We start from the raw sequence: 19,438 nt of genomic DNA on the forward strand, positions 1-19,438 counted from the left end.
TGATGACAGCTTAATGTTCAGCTGTGTACTTGAAAAACGTTATGCCAGAGTATCTCAGAACTGTCCAGCCTGTGGTCTTTCCTTAACAGTTTCTCTACATGATTTTCTTTGTTGAAAAGAAAGGAGTAAAGTAGTCACAGAAAAGTGTAAACTCTGTTTGCCATATATCACTGACTTGTCGCTACTGAATCAACTCTCTATCTTATCTCCATTAAACATATGGGGAACTTAGGATCCTATTTTTATTTTCTAACGAATAAATAATAAACCAATGCAAATAAATTCTCACAGGGTACAGTGTTCATTGGTGTACATTTCAAAGGTTTTATTCTAGACTGGTTTTATTTTCATCTTTTAGACTAAATGCCTATTAGTGCATTAGAGTGCATTAGAAATATGTCTATGGTAATAAGTGGCCCAGTAGAAGCAGATGTATAGAGTGAAACAGGTAGTGTCAAGGACCCTATGTCCTCACTGAACATGTTTTGGGGTCTATATGTGTACTCTTAAGAGTAGAACTTGTTTGATCCTGTGGACTGAGTACCCATTGCTGGTGTCTTAATTTAATCCTAGAAAAATTCTGCTTGTGTGCTCTAATAAGTTCCTGTGCTGAGCCAAAGAGCAGTAAATGGGAAGTTCAAGATATTCCCTTCAAAAATGCACTTCGGATCAAAAGTAAAATGCTGATCCCTACTTAAAATACCTAATTAGACTATGTGAATAGATACTTAGTAGTTAAATCTTGATTTACATTGAAAACTACTTAACTTAATAAATAGACCTATTAAAATCAATAATGAGTTGCTTCACAGTGAAGTGCTACCCAGTATGAGTAAGAACATTAAAATCTATCTTAAAGTAGTAATAACAGTGTTTGGAATCTATAATTGATGGACTCATTTGCAGATGAGAATTAATAAATGAGCTTTTGCCATACTGAAAAAAAGAAAAATTTAAGCTGTTTCAATGTGTGCTTTATGGTTTTTATGCATAGGTTTTCTGGACTGTAAGTGTTTACTTACCTATGGTCAGTACAAAGTTTAGTAAAAACCAGTCATCCCAGTATTAAATATTTATGAAAGTGGCTGGTTACTGACAGCAGTTAATATAGTGGTGATTAAAGAGCACTTTGAAGGTATGTTCTCCAAAGCAGGCTGTTTAGGACATTTAAGCTTAAAGGAAATGGCCAATGGCAAATAAAAGATTTGTCTTATAACAGTATTTCTAAAGTCACTAGTCAATGCCAAGGAAGGTTGACAAGAATAATAATATATAATTCCTTTTTAAAAAGTAACCCCCAAACTCAGGTGTTTAATTATTGATCCAAGTAATATTTTCCTTTCGAACTCATCCGGGGGCTAAGAGCCATTAGTTAAAGCATCTGACAGAAACTCTTCCTAAAGGATTAATGAAATGAACTCTTCAGCAGTTTGCAAAAAAGGATTTTTACACTAGTAGATTAAATAAAACAGACATGTAAAGCATACTGAGTCACTTAGAAAGAATAATAATTACACTAAGGTTTCTTCTGTTCCCCCTTTTCCTGTACACCGCTTCTGACTGATAAGTGGTACATTCAGTCTAATCCAATGGTAATTAAAGTTGCATGTAAAAACAAAATCACTTTTAGACCATGACTGCTACCTTTATTCATACTTTATTACTTCACCATCCAACATGTCTGTTCATATATATATATATAAAAATTGATTAATAAGATATTTCTCATTCTAAGGAAAAATATCATAATTATGGACCTGTTCATTGCTGTCTTTCTCTTCTGACTGTTAAAACATTTATGAATTACGTGTACAGAAATATTTGACAATGACTATGAGTCATGTGTAAAGTATGACAATTCTGTTATGGCTGTCTGAGAAATCTCTGCCTTTCCACCCATTCTGTAAAGTCAGCATAGAAGTTTAAAAAATTAGATCCCTTAAAAGCTTTTTGAAAATCTAATTTGGTGCCTGTCTGTATTTCATGAAGCCTAACATCTTTAAAAATTGAATCCAAAGTGACTTCACCAAGATATTACTGGAAGAGAAAGGACTTTAACACAGATCATAAGTTTATGCCCCAGCCCTTAGATCACTTCCTTACAATACTTTTTTCAGTCTTTCTGCAGTCACAATTCTTATAAATGTCAGTGGGAGCAAAATTACTAATACTGGAGTTATGAGCCAAGAGTGGGGAAAAGCCAACTTAGATAAATTTTATTTTGCACTCTTGCAAACCAATCTTCAATAATCCGCTTTATGGTCCTCTACACCCTGTTGAATCGTGCGATAAAAAAGTGCAACTGACATAATTCACCACCTTGCATCTAAAGGCAGACTCTTATTTGGAGAGTGGTGAAGTAGGAAGACTAAATTGGTTTGGTTTAGTTTAAACCCCAGGAACTGTAATGGCATATGCCATTTCACCTAAACAGGTATTTTTAGTGGTTTGTGTAGATCAAAAGCGTACTTCGGAATTCCTATCTATTATAAAATTAAATAGATGCTTTCACTTGGTTGCACACAAGGAGTGAAATTATGGCCCTGTTCTATCTGATGGAACATTTTGCAACTGACTTCAAGAGGAGCTAGGACTTCACCCCAGGAATGTACTTTCAGGCTAGCTAACATCTTTTTTTAATGTACCCCCTACGTAGCCTATTAAATATTCTTGTCATTACAGAACACAGAAGAGCCCATTTTCCAATTTGTCACGCTCTGACGGGCACTGTTTCATAGAGCTCCTCTCAACCCCTGTTGTTTCCTACTTACTAGTTAGAGCATGAAAAAGCCAGTGGGTCAGAGGTTGCTTTCTCAGTCATCACGTATACCTTCTAGTGGCTAAAGGGGTATGAAGGCTTCCTAACGGGCAACCTGAATTTAGTTACAGGCTTTTCACATACCTGTTCCATCTTTTATTTGAAGATTTTTATTATAGGCATGGTTTAGCAAAAAAACCACATGATTGGAAACACCTGGCCTATGGAAGTCATAGGGAGAGAAGGCACCATGGGAAAGAACAGAAAAAAAAAATTCTGTGTCTCTTATGACACCACAAAAGAAAGAAAAAATATCCTGAGTATTAATAACTATTATCTTTTGTCACTTGTTAAAAAAAAAAAAAAAACAGCACTCTAAAGTTCGTAGTGCATTTCAGTAACTCTGAAAACAGATTACCTTGGTACATTTGTAGATACACCCTAGGGTCCATGGGTACCAATGTGTGCTGCCACCTCTGCAACAATGCTGTGGCTGCTGCTGTTCCACAGCACTGCCTACAGCTAAATGGAAGACAGAGCTGAAAGAAAGACCCATAAAACCAGTTATTTTCACCAAAAAATATTTACTAAGGAGGGCTGAACTTCATCACAATTAAATTTGAGAGGATAAAGTATGACAACTGAAAAATACTGAAGCTGAGTGCAGGTTTTTCTTGTGAAGGATCTAAACTGCTGAGATCTCAGAGAGATTTACTTTGGATTTAATGGGAAAACTTAGGAGCACCATCTTATGTAGTTAGTTTAGTGAGCATTTATCTTCTACTCAGTTATTTATGTTTAAGAAATGTTTTCATTTATTTGTGTAAATGGAATGAAAATCAAAATTCAGGATTGCCCAAAATCTGAATTAACTACCTGTTTACTTGATTGTAACTGAGATAATATGTGGTGTTCTTATAATGTTCTGATCATTCAAAAAAGCTCAAGAGCCCTATAAATTAACAAAAATACTAATGGTTACAGTCTCATAAGGACACAATTATTTCCTTGGTTTTTATGGACACATTCAGAATTAGAATCCCATGTGACCAAAACCCAGGAATTAGATTTCCTTTCAATAGTTTTCCTTTCAAAAATATTAATGATTGGCACATTTTCAGATGTTAAAAATTGTGTAGGTCATAGTTTGAAGGAAAATAAAGAGAAAACAGTTGTGGCTTTAGATCTCAGAACTTCTACTGTCTTCTAATTTATTTTTTTATTTGCTTTTCAGAACACTGCATTAACCATATATTTTTCCTCAAAATCACTCACAATTTTCTCTGATACAACTGTGTGCAAACCTGCAGTCTATTTTACTGCTTGTGTAGATTAAAAGCTCTGCTTAGGACTTACCTCCAAAACATTTTACAAACAAAGTGTTCTCCTAACTGTATTCAAGTATGCAATGATTTTTAGAGCCTGTAGTGATTCTTGCTTAACTTGGGAAGGTTTAGGGACTTTTTATGCATAATAGAGATGGTTAACATAAAGCACTAGTATGGGCCTGATCCACCAAGAGAATAAAAAAACCCTAAATGACCTGCACGTCTAATGCACTTGACAGTTTTCAAGCTGACATACTCAACATACTGTATTGTTGCTATGGAGGCTCTACATTCCACTGTCTCCGACACATCCAATATATATATATACAGATAAAGACTTCTATATCCTTACATCAGAGGATTTCATACAGTTTATCTTTTGGGATGTTCTAATTCACTGCTTACTTATTAATGTATATGTACACTTTTCACAGAGAAAATAAAAACCTTTTTTTTTCCTTCATTTGTATTCAAGAAACACCAGAAAGCTCAAATGCTATTGCATTTCCACTATGTGAGGGCCTATAAAAATATATGGTAAATATATTTCTTTTTTTTTTTTTTTAACAGCTTAACCAAAGGGGGGAAAAAAGAAAAATAACTGAAATGTTTATATTCCACTTTTACATCCAGGATTAAGGTTGAAGGACTGGGTCATCAATCAAATATCATGTTAAAAATGTGTTATCTCATTCTTGTTCACTTTTGTTCCCATATACTACCTAGCTACCAGAAAAGGGGGCTAGTGAACTGGGTATGTGATTGGGTATATGTTCATTTGGGATTTTTAAAATCTAGATTTTTTTCCAGACTCCTATCCAGTAGACTCACTGTTACACTCAATTTTATATATATAAGTATATATATGTACATATGTGTAAATATATATATATACAAGTCAATCATATTTATGTTTTGCCTCTAAAAATCAAAATTCGAACAAAACCTTTCAGGATGCCTGGGAACAAGATCCTAATAAAGTTCAGACTGAGCACTTTTCAAGAACATAATTTTAGCAACTTCAATCCCTTTTGTTTTCATTATTTATCACATTTTAGATAAATGCAAAGGGTGAGATAAATTAAAGATGACATCACAGTGATTTTCCATCCAAAGGGTAGCAGTTGGATACTTGAACTGAAGTACTTTATTGGCAGTGATAACAGGTCAGACTTTGGCTGTATTGGTCTATTTAGTGTCTATGTAGTTAATTAACTGTTTTTACCAGAATTTAAAAGACACAGGACTAATTCTGTTGCCGTTGCTGAAGTGAAAAAAAACTGGCCATGTTGAATATATGGATGAGTGATTATCTCACAGTGCTGAAAGCCAGATGGGACCAGGAAAATGCAGGACAATATTTGTAAGCAATGTAAAGCTATCCTTTTGCACTAAGAGCTAAACCAGGGATTAGCCTCTCCAGTAGGCAGGCTTTTATCACGTTTTATATAGGTTCTTTTTGTACATATCCACATTTTCAAGAGTTAATGTGAGTGTACAGAATTGGGTAGGAAAGAGAATGTAACTGGTCTGTTTTTTGGATATGCAAATGGTAGTCTTAGATTTAAAAGAACTTTGAATAATTTCTGAAGTCTTGCACTTACCTTTCAGTGCTACAGAAACATATTTGCAATCAGAGCTTAGGCAGGTCTTAGTTGCACCGCCTTCACTAGTAGTTATCATTGGTTTAAAACAAATAGAATTATTTTCTGTAAAACCTAGAGAGCTAGTTTTATACCTTCCTTTGTTTACCAGTACACTTACTGTGAGCTTTTCAGTATGGCTAACTAACTAGTAGAAGTATTAGTTAATGGGATAAAAACAGTAAAGGAATCAGCTTAAAAATCAGCAACCTCATAGGGATTTGGATATCATCCTACTTAAAAACATCTTCAGTGTGTATTCTTGAGAGACTTCTACTGGTGGCTTAAACTGCAGCCAATCAATTTCTCATTCTCAAAGCATTTCTTGTACACCTTAAGTGCACAAAAAGAAAGAGCAAGTATTTCCCATCCATCCCTAGATCTTTTCAAAGCTAGATTACCTCTGTTGTCCCTTAAAAACCTCTGCAATCATTACAATGAAAAAATGGCAAGTAATGAGGCATGTGAACCATGAAGAGTAGGATACTGAGCCTTTCCAGGGAGAAGTTCAATTCCCAGTTTGAAAAATTAGAATATGCTTGCAGACTTAAAAATATTTTTAGTAGATTGAGGAACAGTAACTGCAAAAGAATAATTGAATATTCTCAGAAAAATTGTAGTCACTTTATGTTTAATCAAAATGGTTCATCTACCTTTTTTCCTTTTTTGCTATTTGTCTCTCTAATATGCACATTTAAAGAATGAAAAGACAACAGGGAGATTAGATCTTGGGTCATGTCAAATGAGGGGTTTTTTTCAATCTTTACTGATATATTATGGGAAAAGAGATGTCACTCGTCACTGGCTTGCTTTTTCAGGGGTAAAATGACTGTACTAACAAAACTGTAGAGATATACAAATGAAAAGATAAGTAATAATCATTATTATTAAAGAGTACATTTTTGTAGTATTGTTGGACGTTGTAATATGAAGATATCACTGTTTTAAGGATAAAGTGATAGCCTCATACATATGGCATTCAAAATATGCTTATATTTTTATTCTTAGAATAATTTTCCTGGAAAATATTTAGCAATGCACATGGACTAAATTGTGTGGGTTAAATATAACCAAAGCTAACATTATAATTAAAATGTGCAAGTCTGCAGCCAAAAATCTAGCTCAGTTTCTCCTTTTGAAACAAGGATTCAAGAGAGAAATAATTTTAAAAATATTTCTATTATTCCCTTATATCCAGGTGTATAGGAATATCTTAAGGAAGAGCGACCAGTATTTGCATAAGGAAGTAATTTCAGTTGTATAAATATGTTGTATGACCTAATCCACCCCAAATATCATGTGTTACTCTGGATATGTCATTAAAACCTCTTTAGGATCTGAGCATTAGCATTTAATTGTTATCAACCTCCTGTCATCTACTCCCCTAATATTAAATCTCATCCACCCCCTGCTAAGGTTAGATACCTTTGTACCTCTAGGTGACTTTGTTTATATATATTACAGGGGGAAGAGAGGGCTTTACTTCACCAACTTGGGCATCCACTATTTCTGACTACATTGTTTTCTGTAGCACAGCTGTGGCAAAGTCTGAAAGCACCTCCATAGTACTTAGGAGTTACTATACAGTCTGGGCTGTTCTGTGCTTGGCTGTGGTCATCCTTGATCAACAAAATTACAGAAACATGCTATTGTGCTCAGGATATTAAGGAACTTGGGCTGTGGGCATATATGAACATACCTTTGAGCATTTCTGATGTAAATAGGGGATAAGTCTAGCCTAAAAATTTGGCATGTAGGCTCATCAAACTATTGGCAGGTACCATATGTCTTAGTTCCCCTTTCACAATGCTGTATGATCAAGACAGGAAAGGTGATCAATACTTAGAATTGTAAACAAAGATCATAGATGGGCCCTTCATATTACTCTCACCTAAACCTGTGGGTAAAAAACTTTCTGATTTATTTGCTTCGTCTGAAAAGTTGGTCCAGACAAAGCATCTGCACTAGACAAGGACAAACAGTGAGAGGAAGCAAAAGTGATAGCCAAGGACATTCTGTCTATTATGATATTATACTGAACTGTCAGAAAAAATTAAATCAAAAGGTTGTCTGATCTCAGAGGAGAATCATACAGAACTTTAGCTAACATATATGCTGTTCTGCCTTATTTTTTATTTTAATCAACTCTTTTTTCTGTGCTCTCAATTTTTACTGTTATTCAGGACTGACAAATGAGCAAACATGACACAGATACCATTTCAAAGGATGCAAGGCATGCTAAAATCTTTTCAGAAGGGGATATTAGACATAGTTTTTTCAAGATTGGTTTAACTGCCTCATTAAAAAGAGAAGATAAATATATAAAAAGGGAAGGGATAGGAGCCAGAGAGATCTTGACAGGCTTGAGAGGTGGGCCCATGGGAACGTCATGAAGTTTGACAAGGCCAAATACAAGGTCCTACATGTAAGCTGAAGCAAGCTTAAGCACAGATACAGGCTGGGTGGGGAATGGATTGGGAGCACTCCTGAGAAGAAAGACTTGGGGACTTTGGAGGATGAGAAGCTTGACATAACATGTCAGTGTGAGATTGCAGCCCAGAAAGCCATCCATATTAAATGTAGTGTGGCCAGCAGGTTGAGGGAGTTGATTTTCCCCCTCTACTCCACTCTTGTGAGATCCCACATATAACACTGCATCCAGCTCTGGGCCGCCCAACACAAGAAAGACTGATCTGTTGGAATGAGCCCAGAGGAGGGCCAAAAAGATGATCAGAGGGCTGGAGCACCTGATCATCTTCTCCTATGAATACAGGCTGAGAGAGCTGGAGTAGTTCAACCTGGAGAAGGGAAGGCTCAAGGGACACCTACCTTATAGCACCTTCTGGTATCTAAAGGGGGCTTACAAGAAAGCTGGAGAGGGACTTTGGACAAGGGCATGTGGTGATAGTACAAGGGGCAATGTCTTCAAACTGAAAGAGGGCAGGTTTCAGTTAGATATTAGGAAGAGATTCTGAGGGTGGTGAGGCACTGGAACAGGTTGTCCTGAGAAGTTGTGGATACTCCATTCCCTGGAAGTATTCAAGGCCAAGCTGGATGGGTCTCTGAGAAACCTGGTCTAGTGGAAGGTGTCCCTGCCTGTGCAGGGGGGATTGGAAGTAGATGGTCTTTAAGGTCCCTTTGACCCAAACCATTCCATGGTTCTATGATGGTTCTATGAAATAGTAACTGAACTATTCTCACAGTACAAATATTAATGAGGGAATGATCCAGTAAAAAATGCTACTGTGGATTTTTAAATGCTTCATTAATCTGGTAAGTAATACAAAATGTACCTTGGATAGTGTTAGGCATACAGATAGTTTTTCAGTAAAATATACCTAATAGACATAACTGAGTCCTGTCAATCATTGTTGTAGAATTTCAGTAAGTCAAAATTTGATAAAGAGTAAATACCTATCTAGAAAGTGATCTACAATGAAGTTTTTTTAGGTTGAGTAGTGTCACCAAAGGTACCTCTTCTAAGTCAGGAAATTTTGAATGGCTGTTTCAGGATGGAAGAGAGGGTACTTGAAAATGTACAAGTCTGCTTTCTGAGTTTCATGTAACCCTTCTGTGTCTTAAATAACATTGCTATGTCTTTCCAGTAGTACCATCCTCATTCTGTGTTCTCAGTAATGTTGCAGTATTATTATGTACTTTGCTGATGTCCGATTGCAAAGAACCGTTGCTAATCGGCTTACTCTTGCTTCCATATATAACTTTTAAAGAGCTTATGAAGGTAACCCATTGAGATTAAGGAGGCATAAGGCCTGTTGTTTTCAGGTACCTGACAGAGAGATGGAAATGAACTCACCTTCCCATACAGGGCAGCAAAAGTAGAGCAGCTTTCTATCAGTAATTCTCATTTATCTTTAGTGTCAGATTCAGCACTTTATCATCAAACTCACTGTCTTATCACTGCACAGTCTTGTAACAGATATAAAGCAAAAACTGAGTTGCGAGAGGTTCAGATGTTTAATATTTGGTTCAATATTTAGCGTTATGTTTTTCCATAGTGATTTAAGGTTGTCCTTTATGCAGTTTAAAAAAGACTATTGGCATAATAATAAGTACTTAGAAGACACGTGTGACATTAAAAAGATAATTTGGTGTTTCCTTTAGAGACAGTGTAAAAATACTGAAGGTGAGTGAGGAGAAAACAAAAAACTCTTCTGCAAATCAGTTTCTACTATAATTACACAAATACTTCAAAAGAATCAGTGATTATATTTCAAGAATTTCAGAAAACACGTTTGATACTTTTCACCCAGTATAAACTTTTGGATTACAGTGTTAGAAAACAGCACTGAGATGATACCATTTCACTACCTAAAACATGCAAAATCTTTTGGGGGGGCTATTATTGAGAAAAGACTAAAACTGATTGTAAATTTAACAAAATTTAATGTAAAAAAATTGAATTACACTTGGTATAATTTAGAAAACATACATGTTTCTGAAAACAGACAAATTTCTTAGTTCTTTTATCTTATTCCAAATTGTTTATTTTGTCTGCAAAGGCTAGTATTTAAGAAGCTAATGTGTTTGTTGCATTCCTTTCCATTTCCTTGGTGGCAAGATATTTTCCCAGAAAAATGTTTTATATATGTAAATATAAAAATATGTTTAGGACTTAATATGATATTGCCGGGCTTTGATCATATAAATACATGTAATTGCATAGATGTCCATCTTCAGTATAATTAAGAAGAAATACTCATTCTCAGGAATTTCAAATTGGAGTATTTGGGGATTGAAAAAGGGCTGTTCTGTACAGCATTAAATTTTTTTGGCATAAATAGAAATAAAAGCATTCCTCCCCCATATATTCCTTCACTGACACTAATATATTGCCACATTGACTCCTTGTGTTCTTTCTGTGTTGCAGTCTTATCTGTGTGTAATCAAGCTAACTGAAGTGCTAGCCATGTCAGCACAAAGCTCAGAGCAAACTCATTTACTTCATTTACCTTCTTCTTTTGAATGTCCTTCCTCTGTCCAAACAATTAACACCAGAATAAAACATAATTTTTTCCTCCAACCCATGAGGCATATGAATGCAACAAAGTAGATTATTCCTGTCTTTTCTGTCCTCTCAACTGTGAGGTGCAGACAGTGACATTCAGGTGCTCTGAAATGATGCCAGAAATTTGAGTTTGAAAGGCCAAATGAACTGCATTCAGAGCTATTTTGAAAAAAAGTAATTGTTAGAAAGAGGAAAGAGGTAAGAATGATCTCCTTTCTAGCATACACTTATACACCCATATGTGGTATAATGTCGACTGAATGTGTCCATCTGTTTATTCAACTTGTTGTGCTGATTGGTGCAAACTTTTCAAGTTTAGCATCTTTGCTGCAACAGCTGTAATAGTACCTGTATCATCCATCATGTATCAACATGTGACACGTGTGCCAACAAGTGACACATGTCACTTGTTTTGCTGTGTTGAAAGGAAATTATATTTGCTTTACATAAGGAAGTACTTTAGACTAACAAAGTTAAACTTTTTGAACAGAATTCAAGGAAACATAGACAGCGGAATTGAAGTTTTAATTTCTGAGTGTCTCCAGCTCATCCGTGCATGTTGATTAAGCCTAAGGAGACAATAAAACATGGCTGCATGAAAGTAATGTTTGATGTCTGATTGTTTCTAGATATCATGAAAGATTATTTTTCCTCTGTGGATTTTTTTTGTTGTTATGTAAATAATTGCCGCCTTCTTTTTCTGATCAAATCCAATTACCTCAGATCTTCCAATGCCCAAGAGCCTTTTGCTCTTTGTTTTTGAATATTTCTCTGTGTTAAAATGTTCTAACTCTTGGGCAAATGTCTCCTGTTTTCTACTTCTGAAAAATCTTGACGTTTCACTGCTGAACTAAACTCTTTAATCCAAACCATTTGAGTCTAAATGTGCTTTATTTCAGGTAGCTAAAGAAACTATAGGTAACAGATTTAAGTTCCCCTTTTTCTCTCTTCATATTATCTCCCCTAATGTAACAAGGCTTGTACCCCCTGCTGAGAAGGATTACCAATAAAGAGAAGAGAAGAACAGACTTACAAATTTAGTTTCTAAGAGTCACTGCAAATTTTTAAATGATGTATTTTTAAAGAACTAACTGAAAATTTTGGATTTTTTTTTTCTTTTCCCCTTCCCTGAAAAGAACTCATGAGCCGATTAGCTGTAACCTGCTGATTACAGTCTGATTATTGTCTTGAGTTGTGGGCGAGACCTCAGCAAAGCCCTGTAGCTATTCGAGATGAATGTAACTGCTCTGGGAGTGTCTAGGAAATAAGTGAAAATATGTATCTCACATGAAACATATTAGGCTTGAGAGGTTCTAAACCTATTTAGGCTAAGATTTTCCATTCTGGCTAGTTGTCTCAGGACTATGACTTGAAAAAAGTCCACCAAAATGGTTCAGTTGTTTCCAGCAGCTAGGCTGGAGAAAAATGTGTTACTTTTTAGAGCTAAATTGTAAGTGACCTTGAAACTTGGCAGAGGAGTGCCATTTGTGTCATGAATGTTTCTTTTGCTATCCTGTGACAATCCAAGCAAATTTAGCCAAGTTGAAAAAGCACATATGCTCAGTAGATGCTTACCAGAAGTTCACTACTGTTACCTCTAAAAAAAGTCACTGAACATGTTTTCATCTCTTACAGTTCCTATTACTGTCCAGATGATGCTATGCTCAAATACATCAAAAATACTTCATTCAGATCAGAGCTGCAAGGGTGAAACTAATCACACCTGCTGTGATCTGCTTTGAGCAAAGGCTGGCGAGGAACTCAAACGGGAGCAAGGGAATTTGTCTTTCACCTGCTTTCTCCCTGTCCCAGCCCCTTTTCTCCTCTCCCTCCACAGTGTGACTGAGAAAGCTGACTAGCTCAGGTACATGGCATTTAACAACCAGAGTGCTACATTGGTAATAGGAGCTCGGGGAGGGTTTTTCTGGATAAGGAGCAATCGAGAGAGCAGCTGGGGAAAGAGGCAGCAAGTGAACTGAATGAAATTGAATGAGGAATTATGGGACTCAGAAGTACACAGTTGCAGAAGACGTGGAAAGAAAGGAGGGTTAAAAAAAAGAGAAGGTTACTTTAGATAACATGTAATATGATATTTGACATAAGAAGCTGCAGCCCCATGACTTTTTTTCCAGAAACTGGCTGCTTTTGGTACAGTGTTTCCTCAAAATCACTCTTGCTGTTGCTGTTAAGTTAAACTATATAGCTAGAATTTTCCATTTCCCTTAAGCAGGGTATTGGTTTCTTCGAAGAAATGGTGCATTTCAATCCCTCTCAGTCTGTCAGTATCTGCGGAGTTATTAACTTAGTTTACTTTTTCTCTGCCTTTCAAAATCTGACATGGATTTGTCCCACATCTCCCAGAGGCTTCCGTGTGCAATTAGCCATTGGATTCACTGAGTAATTACTTCATTTTTCATGTAAAATGTGCTTGATTTATTGTATACTTGGGAGTGGAAGGCAGAGATAGGTCAACAACAGTTAGAGGAGATTAGCAGAGAGATTCTCTGCTGCTGTGGTAGCAATCAATCCCCAGGGAAGCTGGCTGTGCGGGAGCAGTGCCACTCAAGCCTTGGCAGTGGTGCCCCATTTGACTTTGCCACTCCTCAGTGGAATTAATACAAGTGACTGCCAGGCAGATTTTAATCCCTATCTAACTATAGAAGCCAGCAGATTGTGGAAATGGTGGAGGTGTTTAAAGAATGTGCTTGTAAAAAAAGCAGATACTTTTTTTCTCAGTGGGAGCTGTGAACAGTTTTAGAAGCTATCTGCCAGGCAGAGTAGTTTCAGTGTACTGGAGGGAGGAAATGTAGACTGCCATATCTTTTCAGACCAGTATTATTTGTACTCACTGTTTTGGGTTAATGGCTTTTTAAATAGTGGTTTTAAAATAGTTACAGTATAAAAATTATGTGGAATAATGTGACCTTTTTTTCTTGAAAAACAAAAAGCATGGAGGGACTTCTTTATGAAGAAACATGAGCTGCTGAAATTATATAGATATAGATATATGTGGTGTATTCTGATAAATAATATATTGAAAATAATTATCTAATGAACTCTCAAAACATTTCACTTGTTATGGAACACACTATATCTACTGTATTTTTATATCAAAAGTATCAGTGTTGACAATGATTGTTCCTGTGTTTTTTATGAGTTGTTTTATTTTTAAATTCTTCTAAGATTCAGATTTTTAAAACTGAATTTCAGAGGTTAAAAGATAATTATAAGGAAAATAAATTACGCTTTTGGAGATTGTTATTTAACCCTAGGCACAATTTACCATAAGCATGATGTATTAACCACTCTTTAGAATCTGTGCAATGTTATTGGAATTAATTTTATTTAAAAATAGTGATTTTTACATATAGAAATAGGAAAGAAGAGATTGTTTGGTGAATCTCTACTTTTGTATATGAGAACAAATAAGTGACTAAAATAGTACTATTTAGCCTTAAAGTTAATGTGTTTTGGATGATCTTTATCTGCTTTAAGCTTCTGCTGTCAAGTCTGTCTCTCAGTATTCCTTTTATGAGAAACTAAAAGTCAGAAATATTAGATTATGGTGGTGGATACTTACAAGTTTTCTGAAGATAATGAAGATAATTTGTAACAGGATTTTATTTTGTCCTACTTTGGAACGTACTTAATTTTTTACTTTTATTTTATCAACTTAATTATTCTAATCAATGTCACTACATAAAAAGGTCATTGTGCAGAGAAGGTTTTTTGTTATCACATGACATTTGTGATATACAAAAAGCCTTGGTATGTACATATAAATTCAATATTCCACAAAAGCTCAATGTGAGCGTTAGGAAATGATAAATATAGATGTACCTATTATAAAGGTACAGTAAGATGATATGATTTTGAAACAGAGAACAGTTCAACAATGTATATTCCAGTATTTAACTAGCTTGTACTCCAACAACAAAAGGCAACTTCCTGTCCTGTGGACCATCCTCACTGTCTCTCCTTGAGAAGTAACCAGTAATTGCAATGTCTGTATAAATAAAAAAGATGACCAGCTAAATCTCTCACCAACACCAACTTACAGTACTCTGGGAGTGATTGCAAGTTGTACGGGATTCAGGGATTTATACAACAGGACTTTTAGGTAATCATATATTTCCTGAAAGTTTGCCAATACTGTGAAGGAGTTTTTAATTGAAGGATTTTTTATAATTGTCTGTGTTTATAACATTTTTTTCCAACAAATCACAAAATTAAAGCTCCTTTTTTTTTTTTTTTATTTTTTCCCTTTATTCTAACTCCAAACTTTAAAAGGAAAGGGAAAAAAGAGAACCTGAAATCTAGATCCCATAAATTTCTGTGACATAAAGCACTTAATATATAAGATTGTTAAATGATATCAGTGAGAGTCTATGAGTATAATTTTGGATATGCTGATGGGGTTTGACTGTCTGATTTATGTGAAGCAAATCCAGACAAGTGATTAAAGTGCAAACGTACCCTTTTCTTCTAATTTTATAACTTTCCAATTTTTCCTGTGCAGTACAACAGGAAGCCAAAAACTGAATTCCCGTGTTAGTAGTGAAAAAACAGCAAAATATTTTCAAGCTCCAAACTGTGAATCATGTAAAATAGCTTGCTTGGTTATTGCCACTGTAAGATTTGAAAAAAGTTCTTCAGGGGGAAAAAAAAGTTGTCCCTTAAAATAATTCTCAAAATCAGCACTGACTTTCATATCTGATTATAGTGGGCATAATCTGTGGTGTCATCCAAGCAATGTAATGTCATTTTTTAAATATAATATTTTCCTCATACTTTTACTTTCATTCAGGAAATGTGAGGTATGTGCTTGATGGATATGGAGAGAAGAGAGAAGGGAATAAAAAATTTGAAGTTCAAATAATAGTGAATATTGTAGACCTGTTCTTTTTGTCATCTTTAAGTCAGCTTTGCTGGAGGTATTCTGTCTTCAAATCCACCCTTAACCTTAGCCAGGATATCTTAAAATTGATACCAATTTTTTTGGCTGTTCTTCTGAGTTTGCCCAGTTTGGTCTGATACGATAATCATTTAGATGCCCACATGCTCTATTTTATAACAAAAGACTGAGTAATGTTTTGGCAGCTAATATAAAATACTAATAATAAATGTGTATATCAGAGACAGTACTTGGATATTTATAACTAATATACAGGTTTTGTATTAGACCAGTTTTGAACTATGTGTTTCTAAGGTTCCCTAAGCAATTCAGTGACTGGTAAGATAAACTTAGCTTTTGGTACTTAGTCTTTTCTTTTAATATTTTTCAGAAATAGGAAGTTAATCAGAAGAGTCACGTCTACAAAAAAGAAAATCTTCAATCTATAAGGGAATTAAGAAACAAAGAAAAACAAAATCCAAACACCCCCTCCCATTACTTTAGAGTTTAGTTGTCTTCCATATTTAATATTTCCTCAATAATGTTTGGTTTTATTTCCCCTTTACTGTCACTGGAGATAAGTGCGGTTTAGGGGGAAAGTGAGATACAGAGTATATCTGTTTCCTCTCTTTTGTGATTCTTGGCCGGCTTTCTGATGGATAACTGGCTATCCAGTATTTTTAGTGCACATTAGAGAGGCACCAGATAACACCCAGTGATATTGATTGCAAGGGTGTAGTCAAGTCAGAGGCTTGATCTTAATGATGCTGTATTCCTTCGTGAGGAACCTAGTGGAGCTGCATTATTGCTGCAGTATGTGAAAATGGGGTAGCCAGCCAAATGTCTTCTAATTCATCTTTGTTTCATAACCAACACAATGTCTGCTGCAGTGTAATTTAAGAGATGCATCTAAGATTCTCCTTTTCCTTTGTATTTTCTCAGATTACCTTCCCTGGGTTGATTTTTTTTTTTAAATTATGTTGGAAACTTGTATTTCTGCTGTATTTGTGATTATCTTGGGCTATAAAGGTTGCTGTGACTTTCCTTTTACACAAAGTTTCAGAGGCTAAACTTTCAACAAGGAGCAAAGAGCAAGATCCATTCAGTGTCTGAGGAGCTTTAAATGATTATTTTCCATTTTCCAGTACAGGTTCCTAAATATTAGACTCCAGGGATTTTAGACTTGGATTTTACTCAGTACATCTTGCTGCAGACATTCTGCTCAATATGGGAAGTTATTTAAATACTTACAGGACCCAAGAGTGAAAATATTACTTTTGCCTGATGATTAGAACATCTATCCACGAGATAAACATGCAGCTTTCTGTTTCTCTTCCCATTAATTTTTAATTGTTTATATGTAGTAAATTGACAGAACCTCCCAGAATTGTTTCTGGCATATTCTTTTGTAAAGAAGAAGAAAAAAGAGTCATATCTGTTCAGGCAAACAAATAGCTAAACTTCTGTTCGTGTAAGACTGAGCGGTTTCTAACCTATTTCCTCCTTTTGTCAATTTTGAAAACGCTGTGATTTAACCCTCAATTTATTCTTTTTTTTTTTTTTAAAGTTCCCATATAAAAGTTGACTTTTACATGTTTTTAAGACTTTATATCAAAGAATACGAATTCTATTACATGTTTAAGTAGCACAGGCATACATTGCCTGATTTATTTTTCTTTATTTTGTTTTCTACTAACATTCTATTTTGACTTTTATAATCCAGTGTAAAATATCACCATATCTACAATTACTAGGGTATCTTATACTGTTTCAAGGTAAGAAATTTGCCAGCTATTTTTGAGGTTGATTACTCACTTTCAGCATCTATTTAGAAGATTAATCTGTATAATACTTTTTGTATAGATCACTTTTGATTTCCTAAATATAACTTTTTGCACTTTTTCTTCAACTGATGTCAAATTGATTAGACACTAATGCCCTAATATGTCCCTAGATTGTTTTCATCTGAGAAACAGAGACAGCCCTCAGAGATTTGCAGCTCAAATGAGTTAACATCTGAAAGAGCTACTAAAGTATCCCTACTTTCTATCTACTCTGCTCAGTCATAAGAACTATTAACCTTCGGTTAACCTTTCTGTTGACTTTATATTTTCAAATTCCTTTAAGCTCCCATGAGAACTGAAGTCTAAATTTCAGCCAATGCTCACAAAATGTTTAATTTTCAGGTAAGTAACGTGATTTTCAACAATTGGACTATAAATGTGAGAAAAAAGCTATATTCATGGGCCATGCTGACAAATAAACATTCAGTGTAACTGTGTGTAAAAATATAACTAATTAATCCTGTGGCTGTTAAATGCATTCATTAAAGTATAATTCAGCATTATCTGAATGTTCTTACTTTACAAAGGAAAGAGAATGTAGGCAATGCCCAAGCTTCTCAGCTGCATAGACAAATTGAACTTTGCCTCCTCTGAGTAAAGTGACACATAATTTATTTGGTCTTTACTGCAAGTGACATTGGAATTACATTTTGAAGGTGATGTCCTAGTCTATTTGGATAAGGTGTACTCCAACCAATGTATTTAACCAGTAATTTACATTTCTACATACACTCCTTGTTTAGTATTTTATTACAAAGTTCTTCCTTGCTTATGCCCACCATTTATTTTATCCTTCCCTTTTTGACAAGTTTCTTTTCATTTTAGTCTGGGGCTATTCTGATATTCTTTGAAAGGCTTTGTTAATCTTGTTCACCCCTCCTTTTTCCCCCCTTGTTTTTTTTCTTGTTGCCTGTCTCCATAAAAATTCCTAATATTATGCCTTATGCCTCATCTTTTCAAATTAATCTGTTCTGACACATTCTTCTCCTGATTTCTTCTTAGTTCACTTGTTTGTTCAGTCTTTTTATCTCTTTTCCTTTAGCAGTGTCCCTGGTTTTTTGGGTTTTTTTTTTTTGCCTTGTGTGTCTCATCTTTGACTTCTCTGGAGACTTGTGGCTGATCTGCCCTTCAGAGCTGACCATTTGTAGACAGAGATGATAAATGGGACAGAGGGCTGGCAAGGAAGTGCCAATTAAAGAAGCACAGCACTTGCTGTTCTTGTGGAAACTACACTAGGACATCAAGGTAGTTAGAGTAGTAAGTGAATAAATGTCTTGAGCTTTCAATTGCAATATGTGAGAAAAAATACTACATTTCTAAAAACTCTCTGTAATGCTGGGACCAAGCTTGTACAATGGTATATTCTTGACATGCTTGGATAACCAATCACTCAGAGTAAGCATCAACAAGTAATGAAAAACAAAATCTGAACTATAATCTAATATGTGTGAGAAAAGGGCATATTTGGTTTTAAAGGAAATTAATAACCATTGTACAACATTGTTGCTTATTAAACTCTCAATCTCTATCACAGACAATTCTTCATTTTCATTTTCCATTACTTTTCATTTATTTGAATATAACACAGTGATTTCTCTAACACAATGGTGATAAAATAATGTGAACATGAGCTTTTTAAAAACAAGAACTTACTTATGATTGTCTCCCTATTTATGACTCATATTTCTTGTTTACATAACTAAATAGTGATGGATAAATAAATAACTTAACTTTTGATGGGAAAACTTAAGTTACCAGTAATAAACATTTCATGTGGTGAGCGGTGTGAAAATACCTTCAGGAAAATTTGTAGTGGTCTTCCAGCATGTGGTTTTTACAGAGAAAGCACTCAAAACTATGTAATACAGAGACTTTTTTTTTTGTCTTTGTTTAGTATTTATGTACTGAAGCTACACAAATACATGAAAACGATCCATGAAACTAG

The 19,438-nt window shown here is 35.0% G+C and overlaps 1 protein-coding gene across 2 annotated transcripts in view; it reads left to right on the top strand.

Annotated features, from left to right (window-relative positions):
• Nucleotides 1–19,438, top strand: part of PCDH9 (protocadherin 9) — a 679,806-nt gene that overhangs the window by 504,110 nt on the left and 156,258 nt on the right. The gene's annotated exons all lie outside the window — the stretch shown is intronic.

Source organism: Manacus vitellinus, unplaced genomic scaffold (assembly GCF_001715985.3).
Source record: "Manacus vitellinus isolate BGI_N305 unplaced genomic scaffold, ASM171598v3 scaffold_2_pilon, whole genome shotgun sequence".
Taxonomy (NCBI): Eukaryota; Metazoa; Chordata; class Aves; order Passeriformes; family Pipridae; genus Manacus; species Manacus vitellinus.